Source organism: Eumetopias jubatus, unplaced genomic scaffold (genome assembly GCF_037043125.1).
Source record: "Eumetopias jubatus isolate StellerSeaLion01/CBP00866 unplaced genomic scaffold, mEumJub1_p1.0 scaffold_16, whole genome shotgun sequence".
Lineage (NCBI taxonomy): Eukaryota > Metazoa > Chordata > Mammalia > Carnivora > Otariidae > Eumetopias > Eumetopias jubatus.
The window spans coordinates 21,116,461-21,135,054 of NW_028274822.1; the positions used below are offsets into that span (position 1 = coordinate 21,116,461).

The window sequence follows — 18,594 nt, forward strand, 5'->3', positions numbered from 1 at the left end:
AAGTTCCACTTATATAACAAGTATAATTTAGGTTAGAATTTTAAGGAAGAAAAACTTAGATCACTGTACAAATTGGGTGTTTTACACTACACAGTATATAGTGTGCTTATATCTGAGTGAAAACGATGGCCTATTTATCTCCATGCTCTGTGAGTTCTTCCACACTCTGACACTTACTCTGATATGAGGCTCATCTATTAAATCGCTTTCTCTATCTCATTAAGGCTGTGGCTTTCAGTTCATTTTTGCTCCAAGACTGACCTTCTAAAAAACTTCTGAACTACCATGAACTTCTCCTCAACTCTTAGGCTTTAGGTTTGGGTGAGCAAACACAATTCAGGCTTGGTCTTCCAGTATGCTTTGTTTCATGCACCCCAGAGCCTGGGTGGGGGGCACCCCTGCTTTCAAAACAACTTCCTCCACAGTGAAGGTGCTGGTACTTCTTAGCTCAATCAGTAGTAGAGCATTAAAAAAAAAAAACAGCTGAGCTTAATTTTTTTTGTCATCCTAATGAGTGGGAAGTAGAATTTATAGAAAAGAAGATAAACTAGGGATGGTTTTCTTTATAAAATAATTTAATACGGAATTCCTTTTAATCACAACCACGAATGTGTATACTTGATTGGTACGTTAGCTAGACTTTTACAAAAAAAGCTATACGCTCCCACCAGTAAAAGGATCCCATTAGAACTCCGAACAGAACTTCTATTGTCACCGTTTAGTAAAGGCATAAATGTCACAAATGACATTATCAAGTGATTTGTTAATTTTTAGTGGGAGACCAATGGCTTGCTGTTGCCTCGCATGGAAAGCTGCAAACACCCCCAGAAGAAAAACTCAACACGGGAAGTATTTTTAGCTACTTAAACAGACTCTGTAAAATGTCAGTGGACCTGTTAAATGACTGTCAGAAGCCTGACTACATATATCGACTTGAATTGAGAGAAAAAGAAACTAAGGAACTTCTAAGGCAGGACCAAAGTTGCTGACTCTTCATTACTCATTTCTGATGGTTTTGAACATGAATTCTGGTGGTTTTGTGGACTCTAGCAGAACTTGAACTGGAAGATGGAATGGGCTCTTTTACCCATGGCTTAGAGCATTAGAATTTCCATTTCACATGAAAACGTGCTCGCGTAGAGAGCCTGGTTCTTAGGGTATGTTAGAACTGGAAAGTTTCCAATACTCAGAGGAGAAAATTGAGACCCGGAGAGTAACCAGTTTATTGAAAAGTGTGATTTAGGAAGTGGATGGTGATGCCATTGTTCAGTTTTCCTCTAGTCATTGCCTTTAGCCCTACTCAGCGGAATCTCCTTTTTCCATCCCTCTGTGATGTTTCCGGCTTATCCTATAGCTTTCCAGCCACTTCCAGTTATTGGCAACTTTAGTCCAGTCTGGGCCAATTTAAACCGATCTTAACACAATTTAACTGCTTGTCTTGTCCCCTCCTGGCATGGGCCAGGCTTGGTTCTGGAGGACTTGAGAAGGGGAGAGAGAGCATGGTCAACCGTTGCACATTTTCTCCCTGCTCCCTCTGCTGTGGGTCTAGCTCCTCCGGGGTTAGAGATGGTAGGAGGGAATAGGAAACAAATTATTTTGTTTACTTAACCAGTTAGGGGAGGGGAGTGCAGTCTTGTGTTGGGTGTTGGCTCAGTATGGTCCCTGCGATTGATGTCTAAATGCTGGCTCCCTCAGGAGAAATTTGTGAGTTCTTTGGAGGATTTAGTGAGATTTTGTGAATCTTGCTGTGGATTGTCCAGCACCCAAGGCTGGTAATCTACTCTATAGGTGTTTTTGTGGAGTTCTGCCTGATGCCCAGCCCTCTTGGGTAGAGTACTGACAAGGTTGCTTAAGCTGACGCCCCTGAGGCACCTCTTTGCCCACAGTGCCCAAGGACGCTCATCATCCTTGTCATTCTAGACCTTGGGAGTGCTGGTTGCTCTGTAGCAAACGTGTCCCTGTTCTGCAATCTCCAATTTTAGTATATGTGCTGCCGAAGTGAGCACTCCCTGTTCTGCAATCTCAAATGCTGGGTTTATCAACCAGTCTGTTGCCCGAGCAGATGTCCAAGCTGGGAACCAGTGCCAGACTCCCTTTCTGGAAAGTCCTGCCTGCTCCTCCCTGCTCTAGCACTCCTTACGAGGCCAGGAACGCATGACTCCTTGGATTTTCCTCTTCCCACCTCCCACCCTGTTGGGAGGCAGCCTGGAGGTGGAGGACTAACACAAGTGCACGGGAGACAATTGCAGTTAGGACCCTATAATTATGGAACAAAATGATGGACAGGAAATCAAAGTGTACTGTTGCCAAAGCGAGTTACAATTTCTTAGTTGTGGAGATGGTCTTGATCAAAGCTTGTGCCGGATCTTGCCGCTGCATCTATCTCAGAGGCCAGATTTTCCCGTTCTTCTCAGTAGTTTATTCCTCTTGGTAATGAACAAACTGTAATGAACTGTGTTGGCAAATGGCATGGCTTGTGACTGTCCCACTTGCAATTTCCTCCATTCAATGTGATGCTACTCCAATCACTTGTGAAGCTTTACTCTTGCTTGGAAAGAGAAATTGTAGTATCTCGTTGAATTTGTACACATAAAACCATACCAGATAGCACATTTTCTCAAGCACTTTTTAATCCTTTGCTAAGAACACAAGATTTGAAGTAGTCTTGAGCTTCCAGGCCAAAAAAAAAAAAAGAGAGAGCTGGTATTTTGGTTAGGTTTACTGTCATTTTCATGAATCCTTATTAAGAGTTTTGCAAATAAGATGATGTATTTACAATCCAAGAAATGTTCAATGGCTTGATCTGTTGATCAAATGTTATTATAAGAATAGCTGTGAAACATCTTGAAATGTAGAGCTTCTGATTGGAATTTATACAAAATTTCATGGTCTTTCAAACTTATTTTTAATTTTAAAGCAGCCTTTTCTTTTTCTTTTAAATAATTTTCACTAAAGCCCAAATTGAAAAGAAAACAAAAGTATTGGCGTCAGATAATGTCATTGTTTAAATTAGGCTCTGCCATTTACTGCTACATCAACCTGGCTACATAACTTAAACTCTCCAGGCCTATTTCCTCATCTACCAAATGGGGTAGTAAGCTCTAACTCATAGAACGGCCTTGACAATTGAGAATATGTGAGATGCTTAGAATAGAGCCCTGCACATTGCAAATGCTCAGACATTCCACTATCGTCATCATTGACTTTTGTGGTGGATCGATCCCACTTCTGGCCTCTGTTCCTCCCCTCCTTGTATCTTTGCCTTTTGCAGACCCTTCACCACAGAGGTGGAGTCCATTTCCCCACCTTCCATCTGAGCTCAGTTGTGTCACTGGCTTTGGCAAATGGAATGTTCCCGGAAGCTTGAGAAAGCACATACTGTGTTTTTGTGGTCTCTCTTCATTCTCTGTCCCCCAGCCCTGCACTGTCCATGAGAATTGCTGGGGGACAGTACATGAAGGGGGTTCAGGTGGCTCCAGTCATCCCAGAGGAGCCATTCTGGAATGGCTCAATGGCAGCTGACAATCAGACATGGGAGTTAGTCCAGCTGGGACCAGTTGACATCACTGACCAGCACACTTGTCAGCTATACCAATGCTGATTGTTTTAAGTCACGGTGTTTCGGGGTGGTTCGTGCAGCATCATTATTGCGGCAACAGGTAACGGAGACAGATTTATCTAAAACTTAGAAAGGGATCATCGTCCACAGAAGCTCTTCACCAAAGACTGGAACCCCAGTCCTGTGAGATGCTCTGTGAAGGGTCAGATCATCAACAGACTGTGCTAAGCATATAGGAAGTACGCATGAATGTGCATATAAAAGAACTGGAAATTAACTCCAGGAAAAAGACTTTCTTTAATTCATTATTTCCTAAATGAATAAGCCACAGCAATATTTTGCCCAACATCAGTGGACCTTATTATGATCTACAGTGTACGTGCTGGAGAAAGGTATCTATGCATGGTAATGTGACTGATTTTTAAGCAAACACAATGAAATGTGAATCCAAGTATATTTTTTCCCATTTGGAAGAAGTCACCTTAGGAGACTGTTCATTTATTCCTGCGATGTTGTTCTAAATCTTAAAATGCCTCAATGATTTTTGGAAACTTTTCTTTCGGTATTCCCTTTAGAGCCAAAGCCACAGAGGAAAATCAATCTTATTACTTTGTAATCACACCTAATTTCTCACCCAAAAGAGTGTCTGTGAACTTGGTCACCCAGCTCATTCACCAGACTTGCTACTGGTTAAAGTTGTTCTAAAAAGTAATAAATAAAACTTCAGAAGATGAAGAGTTTCCAAGGGTGAAGATGCTCATATTGAAGGTAAATTAGCCTCCCGCCTGCTCTGAGGTGAAGGGTTTTTGAGCCAAGCTGTTGGGTGGGATTGATTGCTCTGAGCCACCACAGTAAAAGAAGTCTTTGTCCTTAGGTTCTCTGTCCCCTCAGCGGTCTCTGTACAACTCACTCCTTCCATCATTTTCCTGGTTCTTGGCTTTAAACAGTTCATAGCTTTGTCCCATGCTTGGTGTTGGTCTAGGCTACCCTCCCAGGTTGGTGCAATCCCTTGGCTTCTGTCCTGTGCATGCATCCTACCTGCTTTCTTGTTTGGTCTTCTGCCTGGTAAAGTCCTTGACTATGATTTCGGGGTTTCTGTTCCTCAGTTGAAATTTCTCAGCTGTTATCCCTGGGTGTCCTGACTCGATTCATTCCTGTGATGTTCTAAATCTGAATCCTATTTTTACCTTGATCGAACATCTCTAGTGCCTCCAACATGGTCACTCTCTATGTTCCCAACTGGCACTGGTGTCAGACTTACTGAAAGGATGCCCCTCACTAAGATTCTCCACCGTTGCCATTTTTGCTACCTTGCTTTATCATTCTTGCTGACACCAATGTGGAGGGTGGGCAGACAGCTGATAGGGAGATGAGACATGTGGCTCTTGCAGAGCTGAGATGATGAGTGTCTGGACCAAATCAGGGCACTGGGGAATAAGGAGGAGGGTCTAGATGAGAAACTCTTGTGAAGACAGATAATAGGAATTAGCCTTTCATGACATGGCCATAGGCAAAAAGGAAGAAAATGTATATGACTTCCAAGTTTCTTTATGGACAACTGGTTAAAAATTTTTGCTGAGACTGAGGATCAGAATGTTTGAAGGACAGAACTTCAGTGTATATATGTATATAGTTTTTTTTTAAAAGATTTTATTTATTTACTTGAGAGAGTGAGAGAGCACATGAGTGGTGGGGAGGGACAGAGGGAGAGAGATCAGCAGATTCCCTGCTGAGCAGGAAACCAGATGTGGGGCTCGATCCCAGGACCCTCGGATCGTGACCTGAGCTAAAGGCAGACACTTGACGCCCTGAGCCACCCAGGTGCTCCAAGCTTCAGTGTATATTAATTGTTACCAGCTTAAGAATAATAATAAAAACAATAACAATGACAAAAAGAAATACTCCCTGCTGAGATGCTATTCCAGTGAATTACAATTACATATGTGCAGATTTTATTCCTTAGTATATTCTAGGATTTGAAATTCATAGAAATGTGATCTACAGGGCGCCTGGGTGGCTCAGTTGGTTAAGCGACTGCCTTCAGCTCAGGTCATGATCCTGGAGTCCCGGGATCGAGTCCCGCATCGGGCTCCCTGCTCGGCAGGGAGTTTGCTTCTCCCTCTGACCCTCTTCCCTCTCGTGCTCTCTATCTCTCATTCTCTCTCTCTCAAATAAATAAATAAAATTAAAAAAAAGAAATGTGATCTACAGATATAAGGGCATAAGAGGGTAGGATCTACAAGGCAGAGAAAAAAAAATACTTAAGTCAATTGCATCTGTGGTCCAGTGTGTTAACATCTCTACATAGTGACTCCCAAGATAGTGATTTGTGTTTTGCTTGGTGCATAAAGATGTATAGTTGGGTAAGGTTGTAAAATTTTTTTGAGGAAAGTTACATTACAAGTCATAATAAACCTTTATTTTGGCAAGCAGAGTGAATGAATTTGTCTACATGATTAGGAGAAAACTCTAGCAAATCATCAAGGTATGCAGGAGTTGGCAGCATGTGTATTTTTCAGTTGTTTTTCAGAAACATATTTATTTCCCCTCAAAGGGGAAGAAAAATCTTAATGATAACATTGCCTAAAATGAGAGAAGTTTAGGTGATTTCTCTGCCCACAGTGAAAATGACTTTTCCATCCCTATGTAGCATGTTTCATATTCTGCTACAGAATTAAACTGTTAATAAGTGGAAAATGTGTGAAAGAAATTTTTTTTCCAAATTATGATTCACAGTTGGAAAGGATAAGCATTTAAATGTTAATGACAATAATACCATTACTACTCTGCCTGAAAATAAATCTAGGTAGGAAGAGATCCACCCGTGATTAAAAAGAAATCAGGTTTATGTAACATGGTGTGTCAACTATACTCAAATAAAAAAATTTAAAAAAAGAAAGGAAAAAAGTTAAAAGAAAAATGCATAAAACAACAGTCACAAAAAAGAAATTAGGTTTGCCTTAGGATCCTGCTTAAAATTCATACTTCCTATGAAATGTCAAGGTCACACACAACTTTCTCCTGTCATTTAAAGTGGCTTTCAGCACCGTCTGGTCAAGAATAGGACCATCTAACTTGGAGTGAATTGGAGGTTGACATTTCGAATCATATCAATTTTATGGGCTGTTTTAATCTTTTAAAAAATAGTTCAGACTTACAGAAAGGATGACTCTCACTGAGATTCTCCACTGTTGCCATTTTTGCCACTTGGCTTTATCATTCTTGCTCTCTCTCTGTAAGTACGTATCCATACCATTACTATCCTTTTCTTTGAACCACGTGAGAGTATGCTGTCTGTCACTTTGGAGTACTTTAGGGTATATTTCCTACAAAGACTGTCCGCAGCACAGACATCAAAATTACAAGTTACACTGATACATTGCTATTATCTAATTCACTAAATCTATTTCAAATTTTTCCACTTGTCTTAATGATGTCCAGGATCCAACCTAGGGTTACACATTCCATGTAGCTATAAAGCCTCTTTACTCATCAGTTTGGAGCAGCTCCTCAGTCTTTTCTGATCTATTATGGTTTTGACTTTTTTGAAAAATATTGGTCAATGACATCATGGAATGTTCCTCATTTGCAGTTATCTGATACTTCCTCATGAATGAGATTATGCATTTTTGTCAGGAACAGTGTAAATAGGATGTTGTACTCTGTGCCATTTCAGGAGATGGTGTCTTTCAGGTTTCTCCATCGCAAAGTTCATTCATAAGTTGTACTTGTTAATTAATAAGTGTTATTAGTTTGGATTCTACTATGAGGAAGAACTATATCACTATATGCTCATGGATTCCTAATTTTTTGAAGATTTTATTTATTTATGTGACAGAGAGAGACACAGCGAGAGAGGGAACACAAGCAGGGGGAGTGGGAGAGGGAGAAGCAGGCTTCCCGCTGAGCAGGGAGCCCGACGCGGGGCTCGATCCCAGGACCCCGGTCTCATGACCTGAGCCAAAGGCAGACGCTTAACTGGCTGAGCCACCTAGTCACCCAGGATTCCTTTTTTTTTTTTTTTTAAAGATTTTATTTATTTATTTGAGAGAGAGAGAGAGAAACAGCATGAGAGGGGAAAGGGTCAGAGTGAGAAGCAGGCTCCCTGCTGAGCCGGGAGCCTGATGTGGGACTCGATCCCAGGACTCCGGGATCACGACCTGAGCCGAAGGCAGTCGCTTAACCAACTGAGCCACCCAGGCGCCCCCTGGATTCCTATTTTAATCAATGAATTATAATCAGTCACTCTCATTATTTATTTCGATGCTCAAATTATCCCAGATCTGGCTAGTGGTAGCTCCTTCCATCTGGATATCTGTCCTTTTGAAAGGTCCCTGACGCTGTTAGAGCACTTCCTTACTTTCTTCTGCAAAAAGATGTTCCAGGAGCATCTTGTCCTTCGCCTGGCTCAGTGCTGGAACCAGCTGTTTCTTCAAGGAGACCTGGTTCATTTTGGTGGTGAATGGTCTTTAAAACCATGCAAGGCTTGCTTACTGCTACTGGCATGTCACTCTTCATTGCCCTCTTAGTGGACAAAGCTTGGAAATATATGTATGGATATGCATACACATACCTGTGTGTGTGTATGCGTGTGTGTGTGTGGGTGTGTATTTATTTGGTGGTTTTCAGAGTGTGGTTCCTACACCAGCAGCAGCATCACCAAGGAACCTGTTAGAAGTGCAAATTATCAGGCTCCATCTCAGATCTACTGAATCAAAAACTCTGGTGGCAGGGCCCAGAAATTTGTGTTTTAACAAGCCTCCTAGGTGATTTTGATGATGTACCTGCAGTTTAAAAACTACAGATCCACTGATAAATTACATGTCAGTGTGTATGTGTGTTGTGTAGATCAGGGGGTCAGTAGTTTTTGATTTAGGCATGCATCAGAATATGTATATATATACAGTATGTATATATATATATATATATATTTTAAAGATTTTATTTATTTTTTTGACAGAGAGAGACACAGCGAGAGAGAGAATACAAGAAGGGGTGTGGGAGAGGCAGAGAGAGAAGCAGGCTTCCCGCTGAGCAGGGAGCCCGATGCGGGGCTCAATCCCAGGACACCGGGATCATGACCTGAGCCGAAGGCAGACGCTTAATGGCTGAGCCACCCAGGCACCCTTATAGTGTGTATATATTTGCATTGATATTATTTTTTATCTTTCTGTATATATATATATATATATATCTACATATGTATATATTTATATAAAACTACAAGTTTGCTTTGATTCTTCTAATTCCAATCCAACAACAGAGGGTATATTCTAGACTATTCTTTTCTGTATTTATAGCTCCCCTCTTCGACAGGGAGATACTTTGCTCCCAATTTTCTCAATGTATATATATATATATGTGTGTGTGTGTATACATATATACATATATATATATATATATTTATAGTCACTGTTTGGGTCCATTCCTCTGCATAGACACAAACGCTCAACCCTGGCAGAGATATCACCTTCCCTGGCTGCCTTCTTCCCTCGGCCCCAAATGCTGGCCACCTCCAAAAATATTAGAGAAAGGAAAGGAGGAAGCTGTATTGATTTTTTTTTGAGGATGAAACACTATGAAAATAATTTTAAATTATTGTATGGGATGCCAGTATCAGTCGATTAATATTAATTGGAAATTTACTCTTGACGATCAGCTGATAAATATCAATAAGTTTTTCCATCTTTAGCTGGACACTGTTCTTTTCTCTAGATCCAGTCTCTTTTTCAGTCCTTCATTTCCCCTTTACCTCACCTCCATCATTTTTATTATCAGTTTATTGCTCTCATTAAATTGAGATGTGTATACATCACTCGATTTAGTCTACAACCTCTCTCCGTACACAGAGATCTACTGCTTTAGCAGTTGATTCTTGAAACTTGTTCTTTATCTTCTTTTTTTATTTTGATTTTTTATCATTTTTTTGTTTTTTTAAAAGAGAGAGAGAGAGAGCCTGAGAGGATGGTGGGGAGGGGCAGAGGAAGAGGGAGAGAGAGAATCGTAGGCTCCACGCCCAGCTCGATCTCATGACCCTGAGATCATGACCTGAGTTGAAATCAAGAGTCAGCTGTTTAACCGACCCGGCCACCCAGGCGCCCCTTGCTGTTTCTCTTCCAGGCTCAGTTCTCATATGCGTGGATAGAATTTTGTGCAGGTATTGCCATTTTTGAGCATTCATTCAAGAAACATTATTGAGAATGTACCATGACCTTCATTTTGAAAAAGTTGAGTCTGAGGTGCTTTTGAGACACTCAAGTGTAGGCGTCTGGTTGGCAACCGGACATACAGAATGGGATTCAGAGTAGAGTCTTTTGGAGGTGGAAAGAAATAAAATAGTGACTCATCTGCATGCATACAGTGGTACTTTAGGCCGTGCACACAAATGAGATCACCCAGAGAGAAAAAGTGTAGAGTGAGAGGGGAGGGCCTGGGCCTATCCTTCCGGAACTCTGATACAGTTTTTGGTCAGGCAGAGGAGTGTGCATCGAAAAAGAAGTTGGAAAAGCCTGGTCAGAGCATTAGGAGGAAAGCTATGAAAGACTGCATCATATTAGTCAAAGGAGAAGTGTTTCGATAAAGAGAAAGTTCAATAACGCTTGGAAGCCCGGGACATAAGAACATGCGTTTATATGGACTTTGTGTGGTCTTATGAAAGGACCAAGTGAAAAGTCATATGTGGAGCTGTTTCTGTGGTATAATGGGACTAGAAGCTCAATGCGTAGGTGGAGGAGTGAGTGGGAGATGACTACAGAGAGACTGTGAATACTTCACAATTATTTTGAGAGTTTGGCTTTGAAGAGGAATACAAAGATAAAAGCTGGGGCTGGGGAGGAAGAATCATGGGCCAAGTGAGTTTTCTTTAATGGGAGAAAATAGACAGTATGGAGTGGGTCACCAGAGAGCAAGAGGCTGAGTAACAATGATGTCATGGGGCCTTGCACATGGACAATGAAATCACTCAGAACGATGGCCGGGCATGAGTTAAATACTTTAGCAACGTATCAGAGTCTTTAATGAATGAGGAAGAATGGCCATAGTTCTCCATTTTAGGATGCACACACTTTAGTTCACGTTTTAATGTTTGTAGGTATAAATGCAGCTTTTAGTTGGTGATGAGTTTATTTATTGTGGTCATTTTTTTGCCCTTCCCCTCTTTCTCCCAAGCATTTATTTACTTTCCTGAATTGAGGAGGCATGATTTATATCTATCTATCTATCTATCTATCTATCTATCTATCTATCTATCTATCTATCTATCTATCCATCCATCCATCCATCATCTATCTATCTATAGTTGTGTGCCTGACTAGGTTTACTTAAATTTTCAGAGGCTCAGTATCCTCCTATGGAAAAAGAAGGTAATGGTACCTTCTTTCTTCTAGAGATGTTGTCAAGATTAAGTTAGTTAGATGCTATCAAGCTCTTAGTACTTCACTTGGCAAATAGTAAGTGCTTGGTAACGAGTAACTATTTTAATTTTTGCATTTGAGACTTCGCTGCTGCCCATAACAAATGACACGCTAATAGATACCATTGCTGTGGCTTGATAACTAAAGGAGCAGATCCTTTGTGTGTTTAGTTTCTAGATGCACCTGTTTCAGGACGCATTCATCTCTGATAGAAGAAAACCATACAGGAATTCCTGAATTGGCTCTTTGAGATTCTTATTGTCCTTCGATTTTATATCTTTGATTAAGTAAGTTGCTAGACTACAGAGTTACTGTGTTATTGTAATACTTTAAAGTATTCAATTAATAAAGAAACTTTAAAAATAATCCCCTTCCTTTATAAAATTATCTATGAAATACAATGGCTGAGAATTCAACCTTTGTTGTCAGGAAGTTCAGATTTACAGCCCTTGCTTTCTACCAGCCTAGGCCTCCTTTGAATTTATGCTTTACTTTGGCAATCATTCACAATTACCTGCGGAAGATATATGGTATCTCTCTGTGTACAAAGCACTGATATTTCTAAAACCACCCAGAGAAGGGACGAAATATTTGAGTTCCAGGTGTTGTAGAGGCTATTGTCTAGTCCCGAATTTCTTAACTCATTTACACTTTGCTTTTCACAGATAACTTTACATTAATATAGGGTTTTGTGCAGGATGCTTTTTCGGTCATTTTTATTAGTTGCAAAACATGAGTAGTGATATAAATATTTCCGCGTTTGGAGGACATTAAGTTAGGCAGATTTGGCCTCTTCCATAAAGAAACCTTACTTGTAAACTGTCTTGGCCACAACTTTGGTCCCTATGTTTATCCATATTTTTCTTCATAAATAAGAAGCCTTCTTAGGATTCTAGAATGTATTTAGTGCTAAACTCTAATTTAAGGAGCCAAACTATTATACATTCTGGAGTTTTATTTGCAGAGCTTTATATTTCCGTGCCAGATTGTTTGACATTTAAGATGTCCTGGTTTTCAAATTTGAAAGGAAGGGTGTGGTGTGAGAGACAGTATCGGAGCCTTAAGGGTCAGCCTCTTGGAATTTTGACGTGGTCTCCATTTGTGGGTTTGGTCAGCACTAGGCAAGCTTATGAAGCAGGTGAAATTTGTCTTATTTATTCTTCCAGACTCTGAATTTTGAATTGTTTTCCAGTCTTACTGGCTCTCTTTCTCCCCTCTCTGTAGGAATGCAGTGGCTCTGTACTCACTCTAGTTTTTTCCCTCATCAAGACTATCAAAACTGAATCCATATCTCAATTACACTGTGTCTTGTTTCTCAAAATGCAGTCAATAGCAATCTACATTAGAGTTGTTTGAGAGGCTTGTTGAAAACATAGATTTCCATCCTCACTCCATCAGGATATCTTGGAAATATGCAGGTAATCAAATTTCCCAGGTATATATAAGGCATGATAAATTTTGAAAGCCCTAATTCAAAAAAAATTCTCTCTCCAAAGACATTTGCCTTGTAAGAATTTCTCAAGCTGAAGAATACAACTGGAGTCATGCAGTCGTAGGTATTTTTGTGTTGCTGTTTTTTTTTTTTTTTTTCCTAGTACCCTAGAGATCAGACTGTGGTAGATTGTATGGATGTTTCTGCATAAAGAATTCTGGGAAAAAATTGATATTTTTCGGATCTGATGAAGTCAGCCTAAATTGAATATTTTACCTGTTATAAGTAACAGGAAAATGAATCAATTGGCTACTTTCTTAGAAATCTGATATTGTATAAAAAGTGATCCTTCCAGTAAAAGATGTTGGAAATAACATTTCCTTGTTTTCCTACAGAGAGGGTAAAAGGGACAGATCACAACAGGATGAATTCAAGCTGGATGTTAGGATGAACTTCTGTATTTTTTTTGTAAACCAAAATGCATTTTTGAAGTAATTATCAGGATAATCTAAGCTTAAAAATCATTTGTTTGAAATACCCAGAGAATCATGTCAATAATTTCTAGGAAACTCAACTTATTTTGACACACCACTTTGTAACTTTATGGGGATTGATGTACACTTAGTGACACAAGGACCTAGAATATTTTTTTTTAAGGAATTTATAGGATTTCTATTTCCTTCCTTGAAGTTCCCAAGTAAGTTTATCAAGAGTGCTTCTACATACAAAATTGGTGTGTCCAATTAATTCATTAGGAGGTAGTTGAATTCAGTTGAGGGAGGGATTATTTCGGGTGGCAGGTGTCTCCTTTAGTATGCCAAAAAATCATTTTGGTCAATTTCGTTTTTTAGTTTTTATTGAGTTTTTTTTTTTTAAGATTTTATTTATTTGACAGAGAGAGACACAGTGAGAGAAGGAACACAAGGGGGAGCGGGAGAGGGAGAAGCAGGCCTCCCACTGAGCAGGGAGCCCGATGCGGGGCTCAATCCCAGGACCCTGGGATCATGACCTGAGCCGAAGGCAAACGCTTAATGACTGAGCCACCCAGGTGCCCCTTTATTGAATTGTTTTGGCATCGTGGCATACAGTCTTGGCTTATGCTTTCATTTGAGAAGAATAATTTTTTTTGCACATCACTCAGAACACTTCTTCCTAATGCTAACTGGCTAGCTGGGGGTCAACGTGCTGATGCATCTGCTTCTTGATGAAACTTTTACTTTGGCAAGGTGAGAAATGTCACCTTGGGTCAGCCCCAAGTTTTATCTAACTCAGATTCTGCTTCGGGCAATAGAAATAAGGAACTGATTTAGAGAGAGCATGGGAAATTTTTTCTCAGGCTGTTGTGTTTTAACCAATTAACCTTAAATTTTCTAAATAAAGTATCAAGCCCTGGTGAAGATGTTAAATGTCTACATCAACAGCAATAAAAGGAAACTAGCAAGAAATTACGCTTTCAGTTGCATTTCAAAAATTGACCTTATTGGGGTGCCTGGGTGGCTCAGTCGTTAAACGTCTGCCTTCAGCTCAGGTCATGATCCCAGGGTCCTGGGATTGAGCCCCACATCGGGCTCCCTGCTCGGTGGGAAGCCTGCTTCTCCCTCTCCCACTCTCCCTGCTTGTGTTCCCTCTCTCGCTGTGTCTCTCTCTGTCAAATAAATAAATAACATCTTTAAAAAAATTTATTTTTCAGAGCAGTTATAGGTTCACAGCAAAGCTGAGCAAAAGGTATAGACATTTCCCATATACTGTTGCTCCACACATGTGCGGCCTTTCCCATTATCAAAATCCCCCACCAGAATGGTACATTTGTTACAATTGATAAACCTATGCTGACATGTCATTATCACCCAGATCCATAGTTTATATTAGAATCCATTCTTGGTGTTGTACATGCGATGGGTTTGAATGAATATATAGTGTCATGTATTCTCATCACAGTATCATACAAAATAGTTTTACTGCCCTAAGAATTCTCTCTGCTTCATCTATTTATCCCTCCCTGCTTCCAAACCATGGCAACCACTGATCTTTGTACTGTCTCCATAGTTTTGTCTTTGACAGATGTCATATAATTGGAATTGTATAGTATGTAGCCTTTTTAGATTGGGTTCTTTCACTTAATAATATGCATTTGAGTTTCTTCCATGTTTTTTCCTGACTTCCTAGCTCATTTCTCTTTATTTATGTTTCTTTTTATTTATTTTTTAAAAAGATTTTATTTATTTATTTAATTGACAGAGAGAGAGAGAGAGAGAGAGAGAGAGAGAGACAGCAAGAGATGGGACATAAGCAGGGGGAGTGGGAGAGGGAGAGAAGCAGGCTTCCCGCCGAGCAGGGGCCTGATGTGGGGCTCGATCGCAGGACCTCGGGATCATGACCTGAGTCAAAGGCAGTTGCTTAACCAACTGAGCCACCCAGGTGCCCCTCATTTCTTTTTAGCATGTTGCATTTTTTTTAAAAGAAATTTGAACCAAAGAGGATTCTGGACTCTTTCTTCTTTTTGCCTCAATTTTTATCCTTAAGTCTTCACATTCTAGTTACCATTGCCTTAAAGCCAGTTCATGTGCTAGATTAATGTCTTTGTTTTTTCTCTTTTTCCATCTATTTTTTCCCTAGAATTTATTTTGTGCCAGTTGTGGTCTTAGCATTTTCCAGGTTCTGGAAGGCTACTTAAAAAAGCTTAAGGCTGGGGTGTCTCAGTTGGTTAAGCATCCGCCTCTTGATTTTGGCTCAGGTCATGATCTCAGGGTTGTGAGATCAAGCCCTGCATTGGGCTCAGGCTGGGCGTGGAGTGTGCTTAAGATTCTCTCTCTCCCTCTCCATCTGCCCTCCTCAACCCCCTGAAAAAAAAAAAAGCCTAGGATTTTTAAAAAAAAGACAAGATACAATCCTCATTTTTACTTACTCTAAAGTTGTGAAACAGAATAAATGAAAATACTATTGGAAGACATTATTTATTAAGAATTACTATATGTCAGACCTTTAGCTAGACAGGTTTATACACATTAACTTATGTCATCCTTGGAACAACTTTGGAAGTTTGGGATTATTTTTCTTGTTTTACATTATGACAATTTGGGTTAGTAAGAATTGGAATTCGGGGCACCTGGGTGGCTCAGTCAGTGAAGCGTCTGCCTTCGTCTCAGGTCATAATCCCCGGGTCCTGGGATGGAGCCTTGCAGAGGGAGTCTGCTTCTCCCTCTCCGTCTGCTGTTCCCCCTGCTTGTGCTCTCTCTCTCTATCTCTCTCAAATAAATAAATAAATAAATAAATAAATAAAATCTTAAAAAAAAGGAATTGAAATTCAAACTCAGTCTGGCTGACTTGGCAGTTCATACTCCTTTTATTACACCAAAACTGAACAAAGAGAAGACACAGAAAAATATCTTAATGGTTGTTGAAGGGTAGATAACTATATGACTGTCACCTTAAGCTTCTCAAGTAATAGGATTTTATAATTTCCTTTGCTGTATAATACAATGTTTACATTGCATGATGTTTTCCTCTTGATTAAGCATTTAACTCCTACTGGCTTTAATCAAACTTTGGTGAATTAGATCAGATATTACCATTTTACAGATGATGGGCTAAATAACATCATAGTCATATAGCTGGCACATAGCTGGGGAACTGGAATTCATTTCTCTGTGGATGTGTTTAGAATGAGCTTGACACAAAATCCTTAAAAAAGTGAAATTTTGAGCAGTTAAGTGTAACTGTTCCCTAGATCCCCTATGCTGAACGGGAAGTGGATACTCTGTCTCTGGGACTCATCCTCCAGATCATTGCTTTCCTCTTCTGAGGCTGCATGCAGTATCATCAAACAAAATGTTTGTGGAAGAATTTGGGACTCTGAGGGGAAGGAAAAATACAAACAAGTGCCAAAAATGGGGGAAAGAGGTTAGAAAGATGAGTTTAAAGAGTTTGCCTTGGGCTGGCCCTGTTGCCATCTGTCACAATGCTGTTTGAATAATGGTCCTTTTAGCTTTAGAGAGACTAAGAAATATTTAATGATCCTAAGAAGTAGATCATATGAATCAGTCTCAGAACTCCGATCTTTACTTATTTTTAATCATCTTCATTCACATGTCTGAAAGTAATTATACAAGAAGAAAAAAATTGTTAAATTTACATTTTAACTGACCTGGAGGGGCTGGGTACATTAATTTTATGGTTAAGCTATTTGTCTCTCATAATTAGTTTGATGATATTGATATTTTTAACAAATCATATAAAATAAATGGAGTTGAATGGTACATTATTCCAAATTAAGAATAAGATATAATCTGTTAGTATAAAGCGGTGGTGATTGTGTGTTAGATTCTGGAAAGAAGGTAAGGAAGGGTGATTTAAAAGATGTTTTATTTTGAGACTCCTATTCAGATAGTGATGATATTTAGGAATTGCTGAAAAATAACAGGTTTTGTTCTAAGAAATAAAAGCCAGAGGTAGTTTAAACCCATCTTTTTTTTTCATAGCAAAGTTGTCAGAGGCTATATCTGTATGAGATCAACAGAGGCTTTTTACAGACAAGGTCACCACCTCTGCCCAAGCAATGAGTAGACTGCATCTTTTAGTTTTATTTATATGTTTTCCTCCTGTAAATGCTCAGTCTTTTACTCGTATAATAAGCTATGGAAACCTTGGTATCAAAACTTCATAGAAACTGGGAGACCTTATCAGGAAGTCTAAACACAGTTAAGCTTTCAGTAGGCTAATCAAATAATCACCTATGTAAAATGGATTTGTAGATTTCTTGCTTTAGTTTTGTTAAATTTAGCTCTGTTATTTGATGCATATGTATTTAGGAGTGATGTCTTGATGAAGTGATTCTCTTATGATTATGAAATGTTCCTCTGTTTCTGTTAGTACTCCTTGCCTTGAAGTCTACTTTGTTTGATCTTAATGGAGCCACAGCAGACTTCTTGTTCAGTGTTTACATGATGGGTTTTTCTATTATTTTGCTTTCAATCTGTTTGTGTCTTAACATTTAAAGTGCATATTTGTGAACAGTATATAGTTGAGTGTTATTTTAAAAAAATTCAATCTCAGAGGCGAGCGGAGCCGAAGTCGAGACCAGAGGCCGAACTCGGGATCTGACAAGATGGCCGGGCTGCCCCGCAGGATTATCAAGGAAACCCAGCGTTTGCTGGCAGAACCAGTTCCTGGCATTAAAGCAGAACCAGATGAGAGCAACGCCCGTTATTTTCATGTGGTCATTGCTGGCCCCCAGGATTCCCCCTTTGAGGGAGGGACTTTTAAGCTTGAACTGTTCCTACCAGAAGAATACCCGATGGCAGACCCTAAAGTACGTTTCATGACCAAAATTTATCATCCTAATGTAGACAAGTTGGGAAGAATATGTTTAGATATTTTGAAAGATAAGTAAGTGGTCCCCAGCACTGCAGATCCGCACAGTTCTGCTATCGATCCAGGCTTTGTTAAGTGCTCCCAATCCAGATGATCCATTAGCAAATGATGTAGCGCAGCAGTGGAAGACCAACGAAGCCCAAGCCATAGAAACAGCTAGAGCATGGACTAGGCTATATGCCATGAATAATATTTAAAATCGATCTGATGATGATCGGATCAGATCAGAGAACAGTTCTCCTGTTCTCCTGTTCTGCCAAGACTTCTTCTTGCATTTAAAGGACACAGTCTTAGAAACATTACAGAATAAAAGCCCAGACATCTTCAGTCCTTTGGTGATTAAATGCACATTAGCAAACCTATGTCTTGTCCTGATTCACTGTTGTAAAGCATGAGCAGAGGCTAGGAAGTACCATCCGGATTGTTGTGAAACGTTTAAAAGCAGTGGCCCTTCTCTGCTTTTATTCATTTCCCCATCATGGTTTGAGTATAAACACTGTGAATGAAGGTAGTTGTCAGGGTTAGCTGCAGGGGTGTGGGTGTTTTTCTTTATTACTCTTTTTGAGGGGGAGAGATAGTTTTATTTTAATTTTTTGGGCTCCTTTCACCCCTTTTATGGTGATCTAATTGCATTGGTTAAAAGCAGCTAACCAGTTCTTTAGAATATGCTCTCTAGCCAAGTCTAACTTTATTTAGATGCTGTAGATGGACAAGCTTGATTGTTTGAACCAAAATGGGAACATTAAACAAATATCACAGCCCTCACTAAAAACATTGTGGCTTGCTGTCAAGTGTAGAATCCTTCCTTCAAGAAAAAGCTT

The 18,594-nt window shown here is 39.7% G+C and overlaps 1 pseudogene; it reads left to right on the top strand.

Moving 5' to 3' along the window:
- Nucleotides 1-17,462: 17,462 nt before the first annotated feature.
- Nucleotides 17,463-17,976, top strand: LOC114208872 (ubiquitin-conjugating enzyme E2 N pseudogene; annotated as a pseudogene).
- The last annotated feature ends 618 nt before the right edge of the window (nt 17,977-18,594 follow it).